This window comes from Lucilia sericata, unplaced genomic scaffold (genome assembly GCF_015586225.1).
Source record: "Lucilia sericata isolate MDLA Ls3-8-SP2 unplaced genomic scaffold, ASM1558622v1 Contig000100F_arrow, whole genome shotgun sequence".
NCBI lineage: Eukaryota > Metazoa > Arthropoda > Insecta > Diptera > Calliphoridae > Lucilia > Lucilia sericata.
Window position 1 is genome coordinate 152627 of NW_023994132.1, and position 6093 is coordinate 158719.

Below are 6093 nucleotides of genomic sequence, written 5' to 3' on the forward strand. Positions count from 1 at the left end.
TTTTATTATTAAATTCATTGATTATTTTTTTCGTTGTGTTTTTATTTATTTATTTACTACTATGTATTATTTTCTTATCTTTGGTATGTGTTAATGACGTTTAATAGAAGGAATAGAAATAAAATAGCATTTACTAGACTTAAACAGGATATAGGCATTGTCCTTTATTTTTATCATAACATTCACATATAAAGGCACACACACTCGCATAGATTGAAGGACAATTTTTTTCCAGCACGTAATGCCTGTGTGCTGAGTGGTCGTTATGAGGTGTCAACAATTTCAAAATATGATTGAGGTTTTCAGAACTATTATCAAAGGAACTTCTATTATTTGTATGTTCAGTATAAGTATTGAATTATTTACTAGAAATCAAAGTGAGTATGAGTTATGTTGTGTTATGAAGCCCAGCAGTTTTGGGAGACTTTCGATTAATTCTTAATGAAGGCATGTCTAAAGATAAAGGAAATTATTTCTATAAAGATTTTGTTGGCAAGAAAAGTCAATATAAAAAAGTTTGAATTGTCAACATTCTACATTACTTAGAGACAGTAAAGTGGTGTTTGACTACTTGCTACATGTTAAGTAAATAATTGACACATAATTAAACAAAAATACTTAAATATCTATGTATGTATATTAATAAGTGATACATTTAGAACATCTGGGAAATATGGGTATAATAATGGGTGGAAAAGTGACGTCATATGACACACTTAATTATTGAAAATATCAGCTACATGATTAAAATGTAGGTCATTTGCATAGAAAAAGTAATAAATCATATAAAATGCAATTTAAATGTCCAATGAAAATTCTTCTTTGTCTGAAAACGTTTCAATGAAAGAAAATTATTAAATAAAACAACTACATATCGAGGAACTATATTCAATATTCTCTATCTGTCATTTTTTAATTTCTCTATCTTAAAAAATAAAAATTCTGAATGCAAAACTCTCTATCTGATATAAATTTGTGAATTATTTTGAAAATACTGCCAAATTTTAAATTATTTTTATGTAACAATATAATGTAGAAGAAGAAGCGAAATAACAGCTTGCTCTCCTGAAAACTTGTATTATTTTAGATAGAGACTATTGAATATAGTCCCTCGATATTAAATTACGATTTAATGTAGATCAATATATGCATATGTTGAGTCATTTCGTGTCCAGAGACCCAACTTTAAAAATCGATGTCTTCCGATTTTGATAGCTATCTAACTCCTTTGACAATTTTTGATAGGACCAATAGGTGAAAAGTTACTTACACTATTTTGAATAAAACCCCGTATGACCAAGATATCCAACTTTGACCCCCTCTAAGTCCGGCAGTTCTAGACCGATTTGTGTACTAACCTTTGTGCAAATTTCGTCAAAACCGATTTTTTGAGTCGGGTCACTTGATATTTCCACATTGCCCGTATATTAAACGGACCAGGGAGATTGAATAATATTTACTCTAACAACAACCATCTTGAAATTATGTATTTAAAAAAACATATTATTTTTGAAACAAAGAACCTGAAGAAACCATCCACAGCAATCAAGAAAACATCAACGAAATCTTGCAACATAAAAATATAAGTTTACAAAATTAAATTTAACAAATGAATCAAATAAATATCTACTTAAAATGTTGGAAAATAAATACTAAAAACAAGAACATCATCATCGCTCCTCTCATAAAGTGATGTGACATCAAACAAAAGCAGCAGCAGTAACAAAAATAAAATACAACAATAAAAATAAATTGCATTTTCCCTAGAGTGAAAATCTAAAACTATAAAAATAAAATCATTTCAAATGCAACAACAGATTGCAATGAGCAACAGACGGTCTGGTCAGAACAACACACTTAACGACACCGAAAAAATGTTCTGAAATGTGTGTCGTTTTAGTCATAGCATGAGATATTGGTTTTTTGTTTTATTTCCCATTTTCACCCCATTTTTTTGTGGTCCGAATATTTATTTATATTTTTTGCTTTGTAGGAAAACCTCCCACATGTACTTTAGAGGAATGAACATTTGTTGATTTTGTCTGGATTACATTTAAGCAAAAAAATAAATTCACATTCACTTACATCTTGTAATAGAATTTGATTATTTTTGTTGATTTTGTTAATTTTCTTAAAATATAAAAATAATTTTTTAACCCTAGTGGAAATAAAGATTGCAAAATAACATAGGTTAAAATTAAATTACTCTAATATTATAGCTAAGTTTAAGCCGATCACCAGTAAATTTTTAGTCTTAATTATGTGTAAAATATTCTTAACTAAATGAGAATTGTATTGCTTTTGTACTAAGAATTTGTGTGTGATTTCAACAAATTTCCACATTATCAAACTTCTAATATGTTTTTATAATGGTAAGTAGTGGTCATTGAGAAATAAATTATTTCTTGTGTATATAGTGGTATATTTTCCAACTGGGACCCTTGTTTACAAGATAAATATGATTTTTTATACTCTACACCACTATAGTGGGAAGGGTATTATGCGTTTGTGTTGATGTTTGTAACACCCACCTTAAAGTATACTAATCGGCTCAATCACTTTCTGAGTGGATTTAGCTATGTTCGTCTGTCCGTCCGTCTGTGTGTCCATGTAAACCTTGTGGGCACTCTACAGATCGCAAGATAATTAGATAAACTTTGGCACATACTCTTCTTTTGACCCAAAGATGAAGTCTATTGAAAGTGGTTAAAATCGGTCCATTGCTTCGTATAGCCCCATACAACCGTACCCCACGAATAGGGCTTTGAGCTCATAAATATGTTAAATGTTCTTGTATCACTTCAAAAATCTGTTAATCTTAGTTTATATAAGTCTTAATGATACTGATGATTTTCGGTATGATCGGGTCTCATTTGACCCTATTCCTCATACAAAGTCCCCTTCCGAAAATCACTTGATGCTCAAAATTCACTTATTAACACTAATGTTACGATGATATTCTGCATAAATAACTGATGTAGACGTAAATCCCTCTACCAAAATGTGTAAATATAGTATCATATTAAGCCCCTGCCCTCATACAACCCCTCTTTTAGAAGATTCCCTTTTTTGTCAACAAATTCTTAAAATATTTTTAAATTAAGGTAAAAATTAAATTAAAAAATAATCAAAATTTGTAATGTAAACACTGGTGTAGGGTATCATGGGTAGGATCGGCCATGTCCGATTATAAATTCTACTTGTTTTTTTGTAATTTTCTTAACTTGTCTTTATCTACAAATTGTTCAACTAAATAAAACGAAAAAAAAAAACTAAACTACTATTTTATTTAGTTGAGAAATTTGTTAAATGAAAATTTGTTTAAAAAGAAATTCGAACATAAATGAGTTTGGCCAAAAGAATTGACATAGTGTTACTTGAGGGCAATATTTTAGAAATTGGGTACGCAGACTTATGTTAATGATAAAACTTAGGGGTAAATACGCTTAAGCTATAAAATTACAGAACATAATAGATATGTATATAAAGACTTTTTAAAAGAATTGCATTGGAAATTTTATGATAATAGATTACAGAACTATTTTCCATAATCGATGAAATTGTATTTAAATGAGTTTAATGAGTTAAAATGCTTTTTGATGAAAAATAGCTTTTTGCTGAAAAAATAGCTTTGTTATAAACAGAATGTTTCTGTAGAGAAAAACTGGTGTTTGTCTCAAAACTAATTTTTATAAAAAAAGCTTAATTTTGACCAATATAAAATTAGTTTTTGTTAAATATTAAAATAAAAAATATTTGTTTAAGGAATGCCATTTAATATTTAATATGTAGTACATATTTATAGTAATTAAACACATATGTATCCTTTCATCGTTAATGCCCAACTACCAAATAATCTGCTAATTATCACAGTAGCAGATTTCTTCGAAAATCACACATTAAATATGGAAAAACAACAAAAAAAAAAAAAACACAAAAGCTATTAACACAACTGGTGTTGGCGACAATGTCTTGCAACTGATAAAATTAACTGTTGTAGTAAACTATTTATAAAACTAACAACAAACTCTATTTGTTTGTTATAGCAACAACAAAGACAAACCAACTACATATTAATTTCATACAGTACTTTTTTCTATAAAAAATGTTTGTCAACAGAAGAAAAACGAAAAACTTTTCGATTTCCTTTAAACATTTTCAAAAGCACGACAAAAACTTTACTTCATCCACTCGTTCATTCGCTCCACAACACGCTGTTTTCGTGCACATGACAAAACTGAAAAAGTTTGAAATTAAACTCATACAAAATTTCAAATAAAACGTACTTTTTTTGTAAAGTCCTATATGTGTATGAGCATACGAATTAGGGGGTATTCGTTACTTCACTGATTCTTTTGATTAAAATGATAATATTATAGGCAAATATAAATAAATATATAACCCATTCTAAGCATACATATTTATTTTGTATATAAAACTTCCTAAACTGAGGAGGTATCAAATATAAATGTTTGGTACCATTCTAATATCTCCTGTTTTTGTTGCTGTTATTTCAGATATATGTATGTTTCCTTGATAAAAACTTGTTGGTTTAAGGACTTTTGTTTTAAGTGATGAGGAAAATTGATTTTTTTTGGATACGTTATATATATTCTATACAAAATCTGTTATTTACATACATATACACATGTATTAAAAACGGCTGATCAATTCAAACGCAAGAAAACCCTAAAATTGCTTAATTATTAAAGAGTCAAGACATTTTTCATCAAAAATTCCCTCCAAATTGTATATTTTTTAAAACAATAAAATGTTGGTACTAAAATTATTCATAAAAGTACTTTTTTTATATTTAACAATTTTTTTTATAAAATGTGTCTTTTAACCTAGGTGTGAATTATTAAACTTAAAATTGGATTAAAAAAACATTTTTAATTTTTTTTTTTTCAAAATATGTAGTACTTAAAATGGTACTATTTTCTATAACATTTTTATCTATGTCGCAAGTACCTACGATCGTCACTGCATACATAAATGTATGCGTGCTTTTAACACTTCGTGCTTTATTTTTTATGTATGAGTCTATGAACAGTGATGCTAACACCAGTGAATAGTATTTAAAAAATGTGGATTATTTTTAATAATATAGCCTTAATTCCGAAGTATTTTAACAATTTGTTGACAAAAAAAATGTGTTATAGGGGGTAAGGGTCAATATGGGACTATCCGCATAAATATTGACAGAGGTATTTACGTTCACATTAAAGTTATTTAAGCACAGTTTTATCATGATACTTGTGTTTATTGATTTTTCAAATAATTTTCTAAAGACGGCCTTGTATGGGGGCTAGGGTCAAATAAAGCCCGATCATTAAGAAAATCATCAATAACATTCAGACTAACACAAAACTAAGTTGTGCCGATTTTGGTAGAGATAACATAACTATGGGCTCAGAAGCCCTATTTCGGGGTACGGCTGTATGGGGGCTAGGTGAAATAATGAACTGATTTTCAATAGGCTTCGCCATTGGGTCAAAAGAAACGTTTGTGTCAAATTTCATCAAATTATCTCGAAAATACCTATAGTTTGATTATAAGGTTTGCATGGACGGACAGATGTGCGGGCATAGCTAAATCGTTTAAGAGAATGATTCTGAGCTGATTGATTGGTATACTACAATGCGTTCCATACATCAGCACAAACCCAATATACCCTCCCCACTAAGTGGTGTAGGGTATAATAAGTTACTTATACTCACTATTCATAATATTTTCGCATTGTTAACGGACGGAGCGACAGAAGGTAGGACGGTCATTGCTAGATTGGGATCTAATAAGAACCAATATATCTAATAACAACCAATATTATATCGATGAGTTACTCAGGAAATGACACAATTAATATTTTTTAAGTCGGGTACAATTAGTAAATTTTGAGAAAATGTCGTTAAGGAGACATCAAAGTCATTCATGGCAATCATAGTTATCATAATGTTGGTTTTGAAAACAATAAATTCGATAAAGAATCGAATTCCAGATCGAACATAGAAGGGATAATGTCGGATTTCATTATCACAATGTATGTTTTTTGTGGTTTTCAAATCCAATTCCGACCATGATTGGGGTCTATGT